This window comes from Canis aureus, chromosome 26 (assembly GCF_053574225.1).
Source record: "Canis aureus isolate CA01 chromosome 26, VMU_Caureus_v.1.0, whole genome shotgun sequence".
Lineage (NCBI taxonomy): Eukaryota > Metazoa > Chordata > Mammalia > Carnivora > Canidae > Canis > Canis aureus.
Genome location: NC_135636.1, coordinates 16,901,334 through 16,921,044, shown reverse-complemented (window position 1 = coordinate 16,921,044; position 19,711 = coordinate 16,901,334). Strand labels below are relative to the sequence as shown.

Genomic DNA, 19,711 nt, shown 5'->3' with positions numbered 1-19,711 from the left:
GAAACCCAAGAAAAGAAAAACATATCCAGTTAGTTTCTATCCAGTTGGTTCTTCTTTCAACCAGTAAGTGATGCAGTCAGTAAGGTGGGGGAGATAGATACTATTTAGAATGAGATCCTAAAGACATTTGGTGGGATTAGATGCTCATTTGTTTTACTTGGGTAAATTGAAAATTCTGTATGCACCTTAAAACCCAGTGGCACCTTTCCTGAATTTTCTGTAAGCCAACAAAGTGAACACAAATGTCTTCACAAGTGGACTAGATATGTGATGGAGACATATGTTTGGGGGGGAAAACATACCAGTTAATGATCTGGAATATTCTAGGATATTTATGGTAGGTTGGTTATAAGAAACTCTCCCAGTTTTCTAACAGTTTCTATACCCATACCGTTGGTACTGTGGTCTTATAGCTCATCCCATCTGGAATGGAATCTATTTCTCTTTTTATATAATCTGGCCAGTCCTGTGACTTGCTTTAGCCAATAGAGTAGGCACAGGAGATGGTATGTCCATTCTGAGCCTAGGCCTCAGAGGACTTTTATGCTTTTGCTTGCTCCCTTCAGCTACTGCCATATGAACAAGCCTGGAATATCCTTCAGTAGGATGTGGCACAGAAACAAGTCATCCCAGCTAAGGGTATCCTAGACCAGCCAGTCTTTAGCCAATCCACCAGCTACCCTCAAGAACATGAATGAACTTAGCTAAAATCAGTTAAGCTTGACATGAACCCTTAGAGCCATCTAGCTGCTCATCAATAAAGATAATTATTGTTTTAAGCTACTAAATTTGGGGTTGGTTTGTTATGCAGCAAATGCCAACTGATACACATTCTGATTTAAAAGATTATTTTGAGGGGGCACCTGGGTGGCTCAGTGGTAGACTGTCTGCCCTTGGCTCAGGTCATGACCCTGGGGGTCCTGGGATTGAGTCCCACATCAGGCTTCCCACAGGGAACCTGCTTCTCCCTCTGCCTATGTCTCTGCCTTTCTCTCTGTATCTTTCATGAGTAAATAAGTAAAATCTTCTTTAAAAAAAGGGTTTTTAAAATAATTTACATAACATACATAGAGCAATGGGCTTGGCATCCAGTAGTTATTTAATAAATATTAGTTCTTGTATTCCTTTCCTTTCCTTTCTCTAAAGAGATGTACTTTCAGATTGGAGCTTATAGGTTCTGGCCAAAAGACATAATAGCAACTTGGAATTGGTATCACATAGTTATACATGAGTTACCATATTTCACAACAGTCTGTAGAGACAGAGTATTCTCTTCCTAGGCTAGATAGATATTGATATTTCTTTCTCACCTTCCTGAATAGCAACCATTGATGTCATCTGCTTCCTGGAGAAAAGAGAAAAGAAAAAGACTTCAAACATTTAAAAACACACCTCTGAATTACTGGCAAGTAAATGATACTGTTTCTTGTTTTGTTTTGTTTTGTTTTCATGTAGATAAGACTTGTCAAAATATGGAAAACACTCTGGGGAAAATTAAGAATCCTGGGTCTTTGTGACCTTGAGCAAGTAACCAGCTTTTTCTAGGCCTTAGTTTTCTCATTTCTAAGTCAGGAAAGTTTGCCTCTCCATGAATCCTAGCCCTAACCATCCATGACTCTTTTGGTGGCAACATAGTGAAGTTGGGAACATAGATTGACAGCCAGATTACACACTATGAAAACTGGCCTGATGCTTTCCAGCTATGTGCCATTGGGCATATTACTTATTCTCTCTGTGCCTCAGTTTCCTTATCTGAAAATTGGGCTGCCTCATGCTGTGATTCTGAGGATTACATGATATAATCCACATAAACTGCTGAGAACAGTGCCTGGCACACAGAAAGAGCTTGACAAATGTTAGCTATTATTTCATTTGGCAGAGAGTCACGTCTTATGCAACGGCACTTTCATGGGATTTAAATGATGAAAGTTCAAATGGTGAACATCAACCCAGTAGATAAAACTGCCACGTTTTGGAAATTCATACACACACACACACACACACACACTGAGTCTTAACTGTCCTCAGGCTCTCCATCGTTCAAAAGGTTTTTCTCTCACCTAGTTGGGTGTGGTATCTTGTATAAATGAAATTTTCCACTTTAGCTCTGAGTTTATTTCTTTCTCTTTTTTACTGCTACTCTTTGGCAACAAGTAGGGGACAATTTAATGCAGAATCAAGAGGATGGGATGCTAATTCCAGCTCTGCCACTCACTCACTAATTACCCTGTCCCTCCATTTTCTCATATGCAATATGTGGATACTAAAAGTGCCCTCCTCATAGGAATATTGTGTAAACATGATACATTTCGAAAAGTGCCTGGCACATGGTATGCTGTTAGTAAATACTATGGATTGGTATATATTATTATATTCTGCTCCACTGGGATTGTTTTAACACAAGCATTATGAGTCCAAAGACTGTCCAGAAGAATATCTTTTGAGATGAATTAGGATGGTAAGTATAAGGATGCTGCTGCTGACCCACCCAGATCTCCTTTGCCAGGCTGGTGTTCCCATATCCCAAGTGCTATGAGCATTGGCCGCTAATGGCTTACAGCTGTCTCCTTCTCTGGAGAATAGCCCTTGGCCAAATGGGAGTTGCCTAGCCTGGAATTGCCTGGGAAATTCAGCAACTCTTTTGCCCCTGGGTGTGGCCCATAGCCAATGACTGACTGATGCAGGGGTACTAAAGGACCCTTTGCCTCTAAAAGGGCAGGGGGCAACTTTGTGGAGCAATCCATGCTGCAGAGTTCCCTGTGGGATCAGACTAAGGATAGACTCCAGCTGAGACCACACCCTAACTCTGCTTATCCTCCTGCTTCCCCTACTCTCTCCTTTCTCAATAAATTACTTCCATGTGAATCTCCATCTTGGGCTCTACTTCTAGACCTCAACTTAAGATAGAAAGGAAGGAGAAAGTGAACTGTGAGCAATTACAAAGATTTTGATACAATTAGACTTTCTGGTGGGGCAAACATCACAGGAGGGTGGAATTTTTATTCTCCAAGTCTTTGCTCAAGAGAAGAGCTTGGAGGGACTGAATAGAAGTGGGAATACAGGACTTTGGGCAATGGCATCTATGAACCAGCAATAATGGTCTGTGCATTATTGAGGTCTGTGCATGGATTGTGCATAGATGTGCATATGAATCTACATGTAGATTTTAATAAACTGTGTTACTATTATAATGATTAATACCAACTAGCTCTAGAGTCTTCTAGGATCCAAGATAACCTTCATCCTCCTGATCCATGCTGACTTCTTTTGACTATGTGGAAATCCACTTTTGTGTTATGACAGTTGCCTTTTTCCCATATTTAACAGAGAAGATTGTCTGAAGGGCTTTGGGGATGAATTAAAATGCTAAGTGTGAAGTTCCCCATTTATGAAGTGTTGGTGGGGCTGGATCATAGAGCAGGTTCTCCATGATAGGATAATAGTAATTTGTCCCAGAAAGAGATAAGAAATAAAAATCACCTGCAGATTTTGGCTTGGGCTTACATATGCAGAAGAACCAGCCATCCACTTGAATTCAAAGTCCTACTCCATCCTGATGTTTCAACAGAGGAGTGAAATACAGAATGTTCCAAGCATTATCTTTTTTTTTTTTTTTTTTTTTGTCTCAAGGAAGGGGACAAAGGATTGCCTTTCATTTTTCAGTCATCCATCCATCCATCCATCCATCCTTTCAATTTTCTTTTATTCCAATCTATATTATGACATAAGCATGTCACTGTAAACTCAATTCAACAAACTAATATTTACTAAAATGAGTTCTCATGTCCCTTTTCCAAAGAATCTTATGAAATTTGCTCATTGCTTCCCATAGTCATGCAAGCCTATCTATGGAATAGAGCCTGGTGCGGAATAGATCTTGGGGCAAGTTCTAGGATATCAACTAAGGATGATGTTATGTAAATTATAGTACTAGTTTTATATTGAAAGTAGACACAGTTAATTTAATGGAGTCTATAAGTAGCACATGAACTTTAAAGACAAACAAGAGGTTTCAAAGACAAAAGTTGCAATGATGGTGGACTATAATGTGGAAGTATAGGTGGAAGTACTGGTGGAAGTATCTGAGAAACACTTATAGGTATGACTTGTAGCAGTTCAGAAGATACTATAAGAAAGATTTCAAAATAACTGTGCAACAGGAAGAAGGAAAAGTGGGGAAAACTGGTGCCATTTTCATACCTATACTGGAAATGCCAATAATTTTCCAAATGTAGATGACTAGCTGCCTGAAAATACCATTTCCCACATTCCCTGAAAAAATGAAGAATTTACCTCACAGAGGCACAGTTTTGATTTGGTATATCTGGTGGGGGACAGACCTAGTGGATCCTACTGGTGGCAGATAAGCTATATACCTACTTAAAGCTTACTTCTCAAAACTGATAAAATCTGGGCCCAGTAAAGGAATGGTGGCCCTAGTAACTCTTTGACTAGGAAATAAGAGAATTATGTGATTTCATGAATGAATTGGTGACTGTTGAGACTTAAGGACTAAGCAGGCTTGACCTGTCCTGAGAGAAGCTTTTCTTCTCAAGGGTTATATATCACTATGATGTTGCTACCACTCTGGAACTGGCAATGTGTGTCCTGCATTAGACTCAGGAGTTATCCCAGTTCAGTGAAGGAGGCTATATTTCTTCGTGTAAGAAAGTAGTGGTGCTTTTGTCCTGCAGATGTGGAAGCCCCTTGAGCCTGAGCACTGCTCTGTATAGACTGTTCTCCTTCTGAAAAGATAAGTGGGAAAATCATACTTTGGGCCAACATTGTTATTTTTGTTCTGGGCAGGGTGAATTTTATTTTATTTTATTTTATTTATTTATTTATTTATTTATTTATTTATTTTTATTTATTTTTATTTATTTATTTATTTATTTTAAATTTTTATTTATTTATGATAGTCACAGAGAGAGAGAGAGAGGCAGAGACACAGGCAGAGGGAGAAGCAGGCTCCATGCACCAGGAGCCTGATGTGGGATTCGATCCCGGGTCTCCAGGATCGCGCCCTGGGCCAAAGGCAGGCGCCAAACCGCTGTGCCACCCAGGGATCCCCAGGGTGAATTTTATTCTGACATCTTGACTTTCCAGGAAAAATCCATATAGCAAACTTAAGGAAATGAAATTTGGAGTTGATTTTGGAACAAATCAGCAACGTTTTTCATAGGTGACAAGATGCAAAGCATAGACGAAAGTCTAAGAAATACACAAGGAAAGACCGTCTTGTAGAAAATCTTGAAAACTCTATGAAGATATCAGCTCCAAAGAGAGATCTTGAGAAGAGAACATGACCTAAAGGATATAACAGGATTTTACTGGAAAATATGTCTCCTCTTAATTTATGGTTCTGCTCTTTGAGAGGCTATATTTAGGTTTCTACATGCTATCACCTTTTATCTTAGGAAATATTTGGTGGGAAGAGTCTACTCTTTCAGAGCCTGAGGCGAAATGGAGTGGGGTGCACCCTGGGTCTTTGGATCATAATTTCACATCATGCTCCCTTCCAACCCTTTCCCACAAAGCATGAGTGGGTGGCTCAGCCAGAGATACCCAATAAATATTTGCTGATGAACATAATGGAGAGGATACTGGTGGCAACAAGGTGTTTATACCCCACCCTATTGCCTCTCAGAGGTGGCACCAATGTGATCCTGACCCTGTATCTTTGGAAGATTTCTAGGAACCTCTGTGCCTAGAGGTTCTGCTCATGCTCCATCTTGCACCATGCTGCCTACCTGAGTTCCCTATGTAGTTGCTGTCTTCCAGAGCTCCTCATTTCCAAGAAAAGGAATCATCATTTCTCCTAATAAGCATGTAGCCAGAAGAGGGAATTATCAAGACAAGTTGAAACCACCCAGTAAGAGGACTTGAATAGTGTGCAAAGGACGGTGGGAGAAAGGAAGAAAGGAAAAATTTGTCCAAACAATATTATGTCAGTTCTGGAACTTTCCACTAATCCATAAATGGATTTGTAGCAGCACACATGTCTTACAATCCAAGATCAGAGCCAGACAAAAATACTTGGACTTCATAAATCCAGGAGAGAGGTATGTTTATCAAGGTCTCTCATTGTTTGAAAATTCGACATTTGTCGAGGACATATAGGCCTTTGCCCCCCACACTTAGGGCAGGTGATTATAGTCTAATGGCAGGTGCTATGACACTGGTGAGTAGATTTTAAAGAAACATTCAATGGGAAAACCCAAGTTCATCCCTCTTCACTTCTACTGCCTTTTATTCCAAACAGGCCTCCTCATCTCTTACTTAGACTGTTATAGAGCTTCCAGATGAGTCCCCTTGCCTCATATCAGATCCACACTTGCCTCAGTCTTCCACATGGCAAGTTAGTTCTTCTAAAACTCATACCTTAAAAACTAATTAAAACTTGGCAAACTTCTTAGTAGGGGGTCTTTAAGTTCTAGATCTTTTGTTCTTTTCAGCCTAATTTTTTTTGTCACTATTCTCCCTCAAGTGACCTTTTCTTATATTTTTAAATATAAATATTTTCTGGAAATATAAATGCAAAAAATGTGTGCTGCTTGACGAATTCTTGTAAAACTTATGTGCGCATGAAATTGGCAACCAGATCATGAGACAGAATGCAATCAGTACCCTAAAAGTCCCTCAAGGTTCTTCCCAGTCACCATCCACCAGAGATAACCATTTTCTTGACTCCTAATTCAATAGATGAATTTTTCCATTTATGGCATTTTACATAGATGGAATCTTAGAGTGTATATTTTACAGTATCAGTAACATATTTGTTTCATCCATATTGTGCATTTGGTTGCAGTTGTTCATGTTCATCACTATATAATATTCCATTGAAGGGATATTTATTTACCTATCTTACTCTTGATAGACATTTGAGTTGCTTACAACTTTTGGCAATTATGAATTGTATGATTATGAAAAGGTTTCCTAAACAAGACCTAAAATGTGCTCATCATAAAGGGAAAAGTTATAAGTTGGTTATGTTAAGATCCTCTATCTTTCAAAAGACATCATTGAGAGAGAAAAGGGAACCCATCAATTACAAAATATTTGCAATATATATGCTTGGCAGAGGGATTTATATCTTGAATATATAAAGAACTTTTATTTATTTTTTAGGAAAAAGCCAAATGATACAACAGTAAAATAGGAAGAAGTCTTGAATAATCACTTCACAAAAAAAAGCATACCCACATGGTCAGTGGCCCTAAACGCATGAAGAGGTGTGTAGGCATTACTTTTCAGCTTTACTAATCCCTTCACCTCTCTCTGTTAGACCACACACTTACCTATTTCAAAATATTTGCACAGGCTCTTCTGGCTAGGTGGGGTGCCCTTACCTCCTTTTCCACCTCTTTTTCTTTTAAGGACCAGATAGACAACACCAGTTCCATGCCAGCATTTCCCCTGATTCCATTAGGCAGAATTAATCATCACTTCTTTGGGATCCCAAAATTTGATTTCATGGAAGTTAGCTGTTTAACTAATGTTCCCAGTGCATAGCACTGCACTTGATGCATAATAGATGATGGATACATGTCTTTGGGATAAATGTCTAACTTTCCCCCTCAAACTTCCAGATAGGATCTAAAACCAGTGAGGTTTATGTGGTAACAAAGCCGTCCTGTGTTGAACATGGGAGTGTTTATTAGCCAATACAAAGGTTACCTCATGGGAAAAAATGCTGGCCTATTTCCCAAATCATAGCTCATCTTTAATGAATACTATCATCACAAGCCTATGGACAAAGACTTAATGCTCTATAGATTGAATTGCATGTTAAGATACATACTAATAAGTCAGTCTGAAAAACAACATTGCCTTCTGCAAAGGTAACTGAAGTGAGTGATTGGAGTCCTGCTGTAGGTCAATAGCATTTATTACAGTATACATGAAGGAGACCAAGAGCAGTATTAACTTGAATTTAAAGTCATAGAGTTACATCATATAGTGGGGAGAGGGTATAGAGAGGTGTTTTTTGTGAATCAATCCTTATTGATTCAGGCAACATTTCTGATCAGACCAACTTTCTTTTATCTTAATTTCCAGGAACCTCTCTTTCTCACCCACCCATGTTTTTTAGGGTTTTAACTTCCTTACTCCTTCCATGTTTCATGCCTTCCAACTAGCTTATTTCTAGCCTCATTGGACTTTTTCAAGTTCAAAGTTTTGTTAGCCAGATGATAAGAAAAAAGCTTTGCTTTGCTTTTCTCTTTATTCCCTCCTTTTCCTTTTTCTTCTTTTTTCAAGGAATGACTTGTCCTTTATGGAACTTTGTGTTGCTGGCTAGATAAACTTAATGCCTTATACATCCTGGGTTCTCAAGAAATATTTATTGAATCAATGGCTTGGCAATTTCTTACTAAAGTGGGGATAGTTGCTGACCCCCTAAACTTCCCAGATATATTAGCATTTTTTTTAATGAAATGCTCATTAACTCAAATAAATTTCCAACTGAGGAATGGTAATAAAAATAGATTAAAGAGTTTAGGAAAGCGGATGAGGAAAGAGATTGTGAGGCAGAGAAGGCAACTTTTTCTTAGAATTTGATACTGGGTCCTTAGGTTAATTCTTTAGACAAAGTGTTATCCCTTTCTTTTACTTTGGGAATTTATTTTCTAAATTAATAATACCCATTTTAGTGCATGAGAATCCCTCTTTAATATTAAAAAAGTTTTATATAACCAAGAGTATTGAAACTGATAAAAAATAAAGTGATGAAGAATTACCCTTAATTATAAAATAAGTTTTAGTATTGCAAAATCTATCTGCATTTGTTTTTGGTATATATTTGTATAAGATGTATCATTAATGTAGTCTACAAATGAAGTTTAATATTCAAATGAATACATGAGTCCTTGCCAATAATTGCAAGGACTCTTGGACTACTGTTGTAAGAACCACACCTTCTCTCTTCCCATTGGCATTCAGACACACAGTGGCAATTGTTTAGAAACACAAATTTAATGTTAACTGGACACTGTCTATAATTATCAGTGGATGGTTGCTGATTTCATGAACTTTTTTTTTAATAGCTTATTTTAGATTGGGTTCCTTAGAAGTAGAGCATGAGGCAGGGATTTAGGGAAAAGTTATTTGTTGAGGGAGAAAGGGAGTGAGAGAAGCAAGGTAGGAAATGGAAGAAGTGTAGCAAAAACAAGATTTCAAATAAAGTTTAGTTTCAGTCTGATCCTGCAAGGAGCTCTGGAGTGTGAACGACACCACACAACTTTGTTTTACTTGAGATTTGGGCTTCTGTCCTCCATGTACTAATCAGTCATTGTCTATGGGATGCCTCAAGGGGATTGCAAACTTCTTATAGGTGAAGTGCTCCAGTTGTTTAAGGATAGTCTTCCAGAGGATGGGGCAGGCATTAGTCCTTAGCAGTGTGGACCGCACAGCAGCTGGGGATGAATAGAACTGGTACAGAGATCTGGATAAGCACTAATAGCAATTACTACATGGCTCATGAATTAATTAATTCATCCATTTAACAAATATTTATTCCATGTCTATCCTTGGCAAGTTTCTGTCCTAGTTGCTGAGGACAGAGTACTAAACAAGCCAGATATGGTCCTTTCTTTCATGAAGCCTACAGTTTGTGAGGAGACAGAAATAAACTCATAGATAAATGTAGCAGCACAATAAATTCTGGGAGTGATAAAGAAAATAAACAGTTTAATAGATTGTGGAATGAATGGGACAAGGGGTGGGCACTTGAACACAGATCAGAATGGTGAGAAGGAATAAGCTGTACAAGGATGTGAGGGTCTAATGTCTAGGCAGAGTGAATGGCTGTTGTCAAGGCCTCAAGATGGGCAGAGGCTCAATGTGTTTTAAGAACAGACTGAAGGCCTTAGGAGCTGGGGTAGACTTGGCAGAATTCTAGGAAAAGGAAGGAGAAGTGAGAGTAATGGATGGGGAAGCCAGCCTTGTAAGGAGTTTGGTGATTTTGAATTCCAGTGGTAGAAATGAGTTCCTTGGCCTGTGTTAAGATGGTAAAAATGACAATCTGTCAGACTTTGACTTAGATTTGCCTTGACATTGCTTATTAGAAGAAAGATTTGCTATGCAGATTTGTGGAATAAATAAAGAAAAATTCAGAATTAAAGGACAGCTCACTGTTTTCAAACTCTAGGAGCATAGGAGGCATTGAATCCAGACATCTTATATGATAATTATGAGAAAATTTTCTCTCCTTGTTAAAGCATTCCCAAGATTTTAAAAGATATATAGTTGGATTCAACTTTCTTTTGTCCTTGGCAGTGTGACAAAGCAGCATTTTTAAAAAAGAATGGTAAGTTGGACTTGACCTTAGCTATGTGCAGGGAGTTATCAAGGTTACTTTTTTTTTTTTTTTGGGTTTGTTTTTACTATAATTGCTATTAAAATGCATCAAGAAGTAAGTAGAGACATCACGTTTTTGTTCAATATTCTGCTTCATGCTGGGATCATGAGTCATAAATGAAGACCTATTTCCCGTTTGCCAAATAACAATACATTTTCCTTAATCTTCTCATAGCCCACTGGAGAAGGTACTATGTTAGAAAATACCACTAGATGATGTTCATGGAAAAATGCTTCCTAGACTTTATTCCTGGGGAGAGATAATGCTTGTAGACTACTTACCTTCATCAAAGCTGATGAATGAAACCTAATAAAATTACATAAAAGAGGCCTAGGAAAACCATGTTTTTTGTCTGATTTATCAAGTTATTGTTGAAGACCAATGTCAAGAACAACTCTCTAAACTAGAGCAAACTTAATATTTCAAATTAGGATAAACTGAAATATCAGTCACATTTTCATTCATTTATAAAATGAATTTTTTGGATGGTTTTGATTTAACATAGATTTGAAATCTTTTTGTCATGCTCTTCCCTATACCAACCCCCGTTCCCACCTCTTTCATGTGTGAAACCCATGTTTAATTCAGGGAGAACTTAATCCACATGTTTCTGATTCATTTGTACAATATTCTTAGTAAGAGCTAGTTGATGTCCAAAGAGTCTTCTGGGAGTTTTTATAAATCTTTTATAATTTTTCTTGAGGCCAGAAAATCATATTTTCCAACTTAAATTACCTTTCCAAATCAGAAATACTCCGAGCCTATTAGAAACCCTACGTTGAGAAGGCCTTAAATTCAGGCAAAACACAATTCCAGTTGAGAGCTGTGCAACAAGAGTCACTTGACCAGCCCAAGAGAGACAGGAGAAGCAAAAGAGAAGAGACCCGAAAAGAGCCTGAATATTATAGGGAGTCTTGGACCTGCCATGTTTTTCCATTTCTAGGAGCAACCAGTGAAGTCCCACAACTTATAAAGCCAGATTCAATTTATGATGCACATCTGGAGCCAGATAATTTCCAATTGGCTTTGCACTACATTTTTGAGCAAGGGCAGAGAATTCTAGAACAGTTTGCAGATTTGTAAATATAAAAAAGCCTTCGTTTGAGAATACACTTAGTTGGTTTAGCAATTCAGTGAGTGGGCTTCATTTTCTGTAAAGCATGATGCAGTCTAAAGATGGTGAATTGTTGACTATGGAGTTAAACAAGTTCTGCCAGGAATATAAAGATTGTGAGCTTGTTAGGGACAAGCGAACAACTGTTGGACAGTATGTGCAAAAGTAAAAGAATCATTTCCTTTGTCTCATTTACTTCAGCTGTGCTATGACCCAATTTTTCACCACCCTTTAAAGGCACCTGATGTCCCTGGGGAAAAAAAAAGATCCATAAACCACTTTTTTTAAACCAAGTACTTGGCAATGCATGCAGGCTCATCAGAAAATGGTCATTTTACTGCTAAAAGCTTGGATTCATCATAGCTCATGTGTCAGTTTTCTACTGGGCCAGAAATGTGATTTTACACTATCATAATCCCAAATTTGGCTCCTGTGCCAAAGTGAGTTGCTATTCAATCCTCCTAAAAAGTTTTCTACCCCACTAGACAGGAATTCTGATAAACCTGTCTATCTTAGTAAATGTCACTACCATGCTTGTAATTTATCAAAGAAAACAAAAAAACCTGAGAAATAACCCTCAATTCTTCTTTTTGTGGCTTCCAAATGCCATCTATCAAGTTCTATAAACTCTTGCTTTTCAGCCCTGGTCTTTGAATCAGCAAGATGGTATTATCTGAAAGTTTGTTAGAAATTTAGAATCTTAGGCCCTACTCCAGACCTCCAGAATGAGAATTTGCTCTTCAGCAAGTTCTCCAGTGATTCATGGACATAGTCAAGTTTGAGAAGCACTGCTAGACCACACCTCCGTTAAGTACCTCTTCATTCACTAGGATTACTGCACTTCTTTTCCAGCTTCTGCCCTTTCCTCCTGTCTATTATCAATTCAGCCACCAGAGTGGTCTTAAAAAAAAAGTTAGTCAAAGCAGTCCATTCTACTTTTTAAAATCCAACACTTCCCACTGCACATGAAATAAAATATGAATTCCTTGCTATTTATTAATGTCCTATATGAAGTAGTCTCTGCAGCTCTTCAACTCAACCCCCCCCTCAACTATTCTTTCCTGGTCATACTTCCTCCAGCCACACTGGAGTGTCTATCCCATACAAACAACACCAGCTTTCTCCTCAACTGGAGTGTTGTCCAGAGTTTCTCATCATTCAGGACTCAGGACAAATGTCACCTTGCATTGAACTCTTGACTACTAAATTTATATCCATCTCCCAGTCACTTTCTACTATATCACCCTGTTTATTTTGTATTGCCTTCTGAATCATCTGAAACTGTCTTGTTTATTTGTTTATGGGTTTATCAATGTTATCCAGAATGGACACTTTTCCAGTCTTATTTCAACCAAATCATCAACATCTACAATGGTGCCTGGAACAGGGGAGCTGTTTAATATATATATATATATATATATTTAAAATTAATTAATTAATAAGTGTATATCTATTCAATCTGGACAAAAGCCAGTGCCTTGTTATTTATGTTTCTTTCTCTTTCTCTTCCTCCTTTCCTTTGACAGATATTTGTTAAGCATTTAACCTCTGCCAGGTATAAGGGTACTAAAGGGAATGGAGAACACCTCCCCTATGAAGTATAGAGGGAAGTGGAGGAGATAGATTTTAACAAAACCACAGTTATGCCATCCTGTGGAGCATATATAGGCTCTCTAACTTAGTTCAGGGGGACTGCTGTGAGCTGAGGGCTGAAGGATGAGCATACTAACCAGGAAAGGAGAGTAAGGGCAGTAGATGAGGGAGAGTATTTTGTGCAGAAAGATTTCCAAAGACAGTAGGACATATTGAAAGAACAGAAAGAGGAGCAGTAGGATGGGGATCCAGAGAATGAATGGGGCACTATCAGTGGTGGGGCTGGCAAGGCAAGCAGCAGCCAGACCAGTAGGACCCTATAGTAGGTAGTTCTGGTTTGCCTGGGAGAGTTCCAGTTTACATCTAACACCTGGTGTAATTATTTGTAAAGTTTTAGTCACTCTTTTTTTTCTTTTTTCTTTTTTCTTTTTTAATTTCAGGAGTAGAATTTAGTGATTCTTTAATTGCATATAACAGCCAGTGCTTATTACATCAAGTGCCCTCCTTAATGCCCATCACCCAATGACCCTATCCCCTCACCCTCTTCCTCTCCAGCAACCTTCAGTTTGTTCCCTATAGTTAAGAGTTTTAGTCACTCTTACAGGCCATACCATAGGCATTATCTTCCAAAACTCACCACACAGCCTCACGTTTAACAATGAGGACTCTGGACCCATCACACAGAAGTGTTTGAGGAAGTAGTTTGTTGTTATTTGTGTTGTGTATACTTAGGCAAATTGCTAAACCTTGGCTTTCTTATCAGTGAAATGAGGATTTAGTGATTATAGTAGTCAATTCATAGGCTTTTAATAAGGATTAAGTGAGTTAATTTACACAACAGTCTTGTAGCATAGTGTCTGTACACATAGTGGTAGGTAGGTACTTACTAAGTGTTACCTATATAATTCTTATTATTAATATTTCCAATGTATGGGTAATAAATAGGAATATGTGAATGATATTAGAAGGGGATGACATGGTCAGAATTGTGTTTTTCTAAGATCATTTAGACTTTCATGTGGAATAATATTTGAGGGGAGAGATTAAAAGGGGAAATAGATATAGAGTTCTTCTAAAATGACTGACACAAAAGAAGTGTTTAATAAATGAAGTAAGGATCATCATCATCATCACCTACCAAGAATGTCAGATCCAGCAATAACATAGTTCTTACATATGTCCTACCAATTTCCATTTGATAGTATTGGGGGACAAAGCAGCTATTTGGGGTTTGGGAGTCAACTGACTATTATCTTGGAATCAGTGGAAGAAGTAGCCAAGATTAGAGTTGGAAGGACCAACCAGTTTATTCTTATAAGCCAAATTATGTAGTTTCCAAATAGTAACCCCATTAGAGCTTTTGGATTGCATAAAGGACTTCCATATGGATGTCCTATTTGGTATTCAATGATTTCCAGAGGAAAAAAAAAATCAGCAACAGCAAGAAGGAGTTGGAAGGTTTTAGCAAACTCCTCCCAGTAGACCTTAACTTAAATTTTCCAGGCCTGGAATATCTCCTCCACAGCTCCCTGACACTCGTTACCCCAAGAGTGAGAGGAAGCCACATGAGTGAAAAGGGGCCCCTTTCTCTTGGGGATAATGTGGGACACACCTCACAGTCACTTGTCACTTTGAAATTCGCCTCTCCCAGGAGTGTGGAGAAGGATTACAGAAACCTGGCAGATAATTAACATTTCCCGGTGTGAACGGAAGGGATTTGTCACACAATGACTTGAACATCATGACTTTCTCACTAAACCAGAGGAAAAAGTAGGTATGTATTTGCAGGAAAATTCCATTGAAGGACAGCTAAGGAACAGGAGCAGTGTAGTAAATTGTTAACCATTTGGTTAACCAGGACTCATCACATTACCACATCTGGATTTCCCAGTTTAGACTTAAAATAGACAGAGGTGATTGCAGCATATTAACTTCCTTGACCTTTCCCAAGCCCTCTGTAGCCTTTGGGAAGCCATGATAATTGACTAGAGTAGATGAGGGGAAATTTAGCTTTTCAAATTCTTTGGTGGTTTGGCTTTTGAATAAAAAGGATCTATCATATTGAATTAAATATCAGTGATGAACACTAGTGGATGACCTGAGAAAAGTAGGTAACCACCTTTGGATTTAAGGCAATCATTTAGTCTCCAATTCACCAATGAAAATATTCCATTCATTTGCAATTGACAGAAGCACCTAAAGCTAAAGTGTTTCTATATTTCAAGTGTCGAAGAATTAATACAGAGGTTTGAACCCATACTGATTGTCATGAAGATAGTTTAAGGAGATGAATCTTAGGATTGATTAGGAGAGATGGAAAGGAGTTGAAGAAAACAAAAACTGGGACAGATATTCCAGGTGCAGGGGACGGGGGGAACAAGGCAGGAATAGATGCACAATCTTTCTGGTACAACAAGGAGAGGTACTAGTAATAAAGATGAGGATAATGGTGGTATTTATTAACTTGTTACCTATGTGTCATCTTCTCATTTTATTCTTAACATTATCAGGGAATTTATGTTATTCTCATTTCATAGATGAAAAACTGAAGATTAGATAATTTAAGTATCAGGCCATACTTGCAAGAAACTTAGGTGCCAAGCTAAGTAGTTTGTAACTGTGTCCTTTACAATAGATAATTTTGTTAACTTCAGTGGAATGCAGAGCTTTTATATTCTGAGCTTTTGGAGGAGAAATACTGAGTTTTAAGTTCTTGCCTTTTAGGCATTTTTTGTGTGTGTGTGGCAGAAATAAAATTAATATAAAAGTATTTTGTTAGGAATCTATAGTGTAATTCATAAGTAGACAAGTTTTTGAAGAATGTGATGTGTGAGATGGGAAGATAAACTTTTATCTGAAAATATCTCTGATGGCTTGGGATAAGTTTATGAAGTTCTACAGGTGAAGATATTTTTCTTGGAGCGCAAGAATATTTTGGAATTTTCTAGAATCTTGGTTCTTCTTTCCTCCTCTCTTTTTCTTTCTTTCTTACTTATTGAGCTCCTGCTTAGTATGTGGTATTTTGCTTCAGGTTGAGGATATATAAAGAAAAAGTTATCTTCTTGGAAGATAACTTAAGAGTGTGATAAGGAAATAGGACAACTACTCTTTGCCACATAGCTCCTTAAGGGCAGAGCGTGGAGGAAATGTGCCTTGGAGGAGGCTGAGACTATCAGAAAAGATTGGGTAGAGGGTAAGTAATCTAGCAGAAGTCTAAGAATAGATTGTATAGTGAGTAGACATTCCAGGAAATGAGGAAGACCTTTTCAAAGGTCTGGTAGTGTGAAATGAAGCCATTATAAGGTTGAAGAATGGTGAGCTATTTATTATTTTTTGTTGTTTTTAAATATTTTACTTATTTTTCCTTTTTTTTAAAGATTTTATTTATTTTTTCATGAGAGACATACAGAGAGAGAGGCAGAGACATAAGCAGAGGAAGAAGCAGGTTCCCTGTGGGAAGCTTGGTGTGGGACTTGATCCCAGGACTCCAGGATCACAACCTGAGCTGAAGGCAGCTGCTTAAGCACTGAGCCACCGAGGTGCCCCTAAAGATTTTATTTATTTATTTATTTATTTATTTATTTATTTGAGAAAGCACATAAGAGGAGGGGCAAAGGGGAAGGAAGAGAGAGAATGTCATGCAGACTCCATGCTGAGCATGAAGCCCGTCACAGTGCTCAATCTCATGACCCCAAGATCACGAGACCTGTGCTGAAATCAAGAGTCAGATGCTCAACAGACTAAGCCACCCAGGTGCCTATGTTCACTGTTTTTAGGACATGAATTGGATGGGCAGAGGATTGATAGGGGAAGGATTTGTGTTGGTCATTAGAGGGCCATATTTTTCCTACAAGAGTTTAGATTTTATCCTGCAGCTAGAAATAACTGCAAGGTAATTGACAGGCAACCAGGAAGTCCAGGGCTGTACTGACTTCAGGCACAGCTATTTTCAGTTGTTTCTCAACTCTGGTTCTGTGGGTCAGCCTCATTCTTAGGTAAATATGGCACCCAAAGTCTAAGCTTATATCTAGTAGCTCTTGCAAAAAGAGGGTAATGTTTTCATTATGTTTCCATTAAACGTCATAGGGAGAATTCTCAGGATTATGTTGGATCATGTTCCTTTGTCTGAACTAGTCACTGGAGACAAGAGGATGTCAACTTTGATTAACTGGTCATATTGTCATCTGGACTTGGGGAGTGGGATCCATCTAAATCTCATGGCCATTTCCCCAAAGAGTTGCTGGATGGAACATATATTTCCATCAGTAAAGACTAGAAAATTTTGATTAAAGATGTGACATAATTAGTTTGGTATTGGAAACCTCTTGTTTTATCTTAAAAATACACATCATTTTGCCCTAACATAAAGGAAACATTTTCTATTTTTTTGCCAACAGGAAAAAAAAAACCCAATCAAATATTGGGTTTTAATATCAAAATGGCCCCTCAAATATTAAGCAAAATTAATTGTTTTCGAAGATGTTCCATGTTTATACAAAGGCTATACATACTTACTATAGCAGATAGTATAGGTGGCCCACCCAGATACTTTTCACTGGGCTGATGAGCTAGGACAGGTATTGTTAGCTCCCTGTCTAATAGGCTGGACCAATGACATGGTGCCTGTTCACTCTATAGAATTCCTTAAGGGATCAGGCTCAGGCTGGACTTTGAAAAGCATGCCTTTGCCTAACTCATCCCTTTACCCAATCTTGCTCTAATTGCTTCTTCACAGGTTTCTCCTGAGAGCCCTCCCTCTATTATGTCTCACACAAGAACCACCATCTGAGGCTCTGTTTCCTGGGAACTGACCTTTGACACCTATGGACACATTTCTGTGTAGTTCAACGACAATGATGTATTCTCACCTAAGATCTTTTAAGGGAGTCACTGAGTGCCCATTTCTTTCTAGGAATGGTAGCTAAAATAAAGAATGGGAAGAAAATGCAGATAAATTCTTTGTTACCTCTCTGCTCTGCTTGGACAAGGCTTGTTTTCTCTGGAGTCCTAAAGGCTTGCTTGAAATTCTGTTTCTTTTTCCTCACTGAACAAATAATCTATTACTATGTGCATTTCAGAATTTTCTCAGGAAAATCAAGGTCTTTGATTTGTTGCTTTCATAATCCATGTCACCCCACCCTCATGGAGCCTTGGGATACAAAGGAGAACATAGCTCTGTTCTAATCTCACAGTGTTCTTCTTAAATGAAAAAAAAAATTATGACAATCTTAATATAATACATGTGCTTACATTTTAGCTCAACCAGGGGCCAGCCATATAGATCCCAGTGATATAGAGATTTGATTTCTTTTTGCTTCTAAATATGTCTTTATTACAGAGATTAATTGAGTAAAATAATTTGTCTGGTTCTGAAAGTGACTGGGATTTTTGTAATGGTTGCCCTTGGATTCTAAGTAAATGACATGTTTTGAATCAGAGAGCAACTGCACAGGTTATTACAGAAAGTATTAATGATAAATAAAGCAAGACCTGCTGAGTTCCTAAAAGCTGATGAGTTAGAAACACATGTTTACTTTCAATCACTATTTGGTATCTCTTGATTTGGTCAGAATTCCCCTTCTACCTCTGGAAGAGTCATCACTTAGAGAAAGTTCCCTGAGGAGAGGATGTTGGTTTTAAACATCTGATCTTTGGGAACCTCAGCAAAGTCTCATGGTTCAGTGCCTAGTTTGTCCATCAAAATACTTAGTGAAAAGAATATTTATTCTGTTTTAATTTCCACTGCAGAGAATATGTCAGGAGCTAGAAGTTATTGGCTAAGCTTCTAATATTTCTACCATGAACATATTTGTAAGTTCAAAAAACCTGAGAAGATCTGCATCTTACCCTGGTAGCAGGTTGATTGTGATGTGAAGAATGGTATGGATCATGGGAGAAACTCCTTGTGTCTTACATAACAATGAGATTGTTACTCAACAGACCTGCTAATATAAGCTTCGTTTTATTTCTGGGCTCCACCTAATTTTGTTCATTTGCCATCTTGTGGTTTCACCCTCAAGCAATTTTCCTAGTACCCTCCTCCCTGTGGTACCACATTTTTTTTCCATTTGACAATATTTTTTTTTCTTATTGAAACTTTATTTTCCTCCATCCAACCCAAAGATGAGTTTTCTGTCTACCTAGGATTTTATGATCATTCCTACCTGAGACAGCTATTTTCCCATACCACCTCTGTGCTTATACTCTTGGATACTGTCTTTTTATTACCCACATTTTTCCCCTTTATCCTTCTTCAATATTTACTTGCCAGATAAGCTTCAGGAAGCAGAGAAAAACCCACTGAACCAAATATGCATTAACTCATTTTAACAGGTAGCCTGAAGGCTACTAGATACTTTTTTGAAGTAGATACTTTTCCAGAACAAGTTTCTTTTTAAGTTTGATTCTGTATTGTTTTCCTAGATGTAGCATGGATGATTCAGTTACAATTCTTAAGCAAATTGGAGGAAATGCAATAATATCAAAGGTTGTCAGTAAATGATGTGATTTTATGATAATGGCTTAATAATTTTGAAAGTGTTTAGAAGAAAAATTACAGAAAGAAAATGATTGCAATAAAAATGCGGCTTTGAAAAATGGAATTATCCTCCAAATGTTGTCACAACAAGTGTAAAATAAAAATAGAG

At 37.9% G+C, this 19,711-nt stretch overlaps 2 long non-coding RNA genes across 10 annotated transcripts in view; one reads left to right on the top strand and one right to left on the bottom strand.

Annotated features, from left to right (window-relative positions):
* Window positions 1-18,967, bottom strand: part of LOC144297935 (uncharacterized) — a 64,969-nt gene extending 46,002 nt beyond the window's left edge. For 5 of the 8 annotated variants that reach the window (XR_013364884.1, XR_013364883.1, XR_013364877.1 and 2 more), the window contains exons 1-2: window positions 7,350-7,548; window positions 1,311-1,345 (exon numbers count right to left, since the gene is read on the bottom strand). This is a non-coding gene — a long non-coding RNA (uncharacterized LOC144297935). Of the gene's footprint in view, window positions 1-1,310; window positions 1,346-7,298; window positions 7,549-17,579; window positions 17,831-18,911 lie in introns of those variants that run through there. The other 3 variants (XR_013364881.1, XR_013364879.1, XR_013364880.1) reach the window with 3 other exon arrangements.
* Window positions 7,721-17,996, top strand: LOC144297937 (uncharacterized). Of its 2 annotated transcripts, none has more exons than XR_013364886.1 (3): window positions 7,721-7,841; window positions 16,656-16,817; window positions 17,800-17,996. It is a non-coding gene; the product is annotated as an uncharacterized LOC144297937 (long non-coding RNA). The 2 variants fall into 2 exon arrangements; XR_013364887.1 differs by having other exon boundaries at window positions 7,722-7,841; window positions 16,660-16,817.
* Window positions 18,968-19,711: the final 744 nt, after the last annotated feature.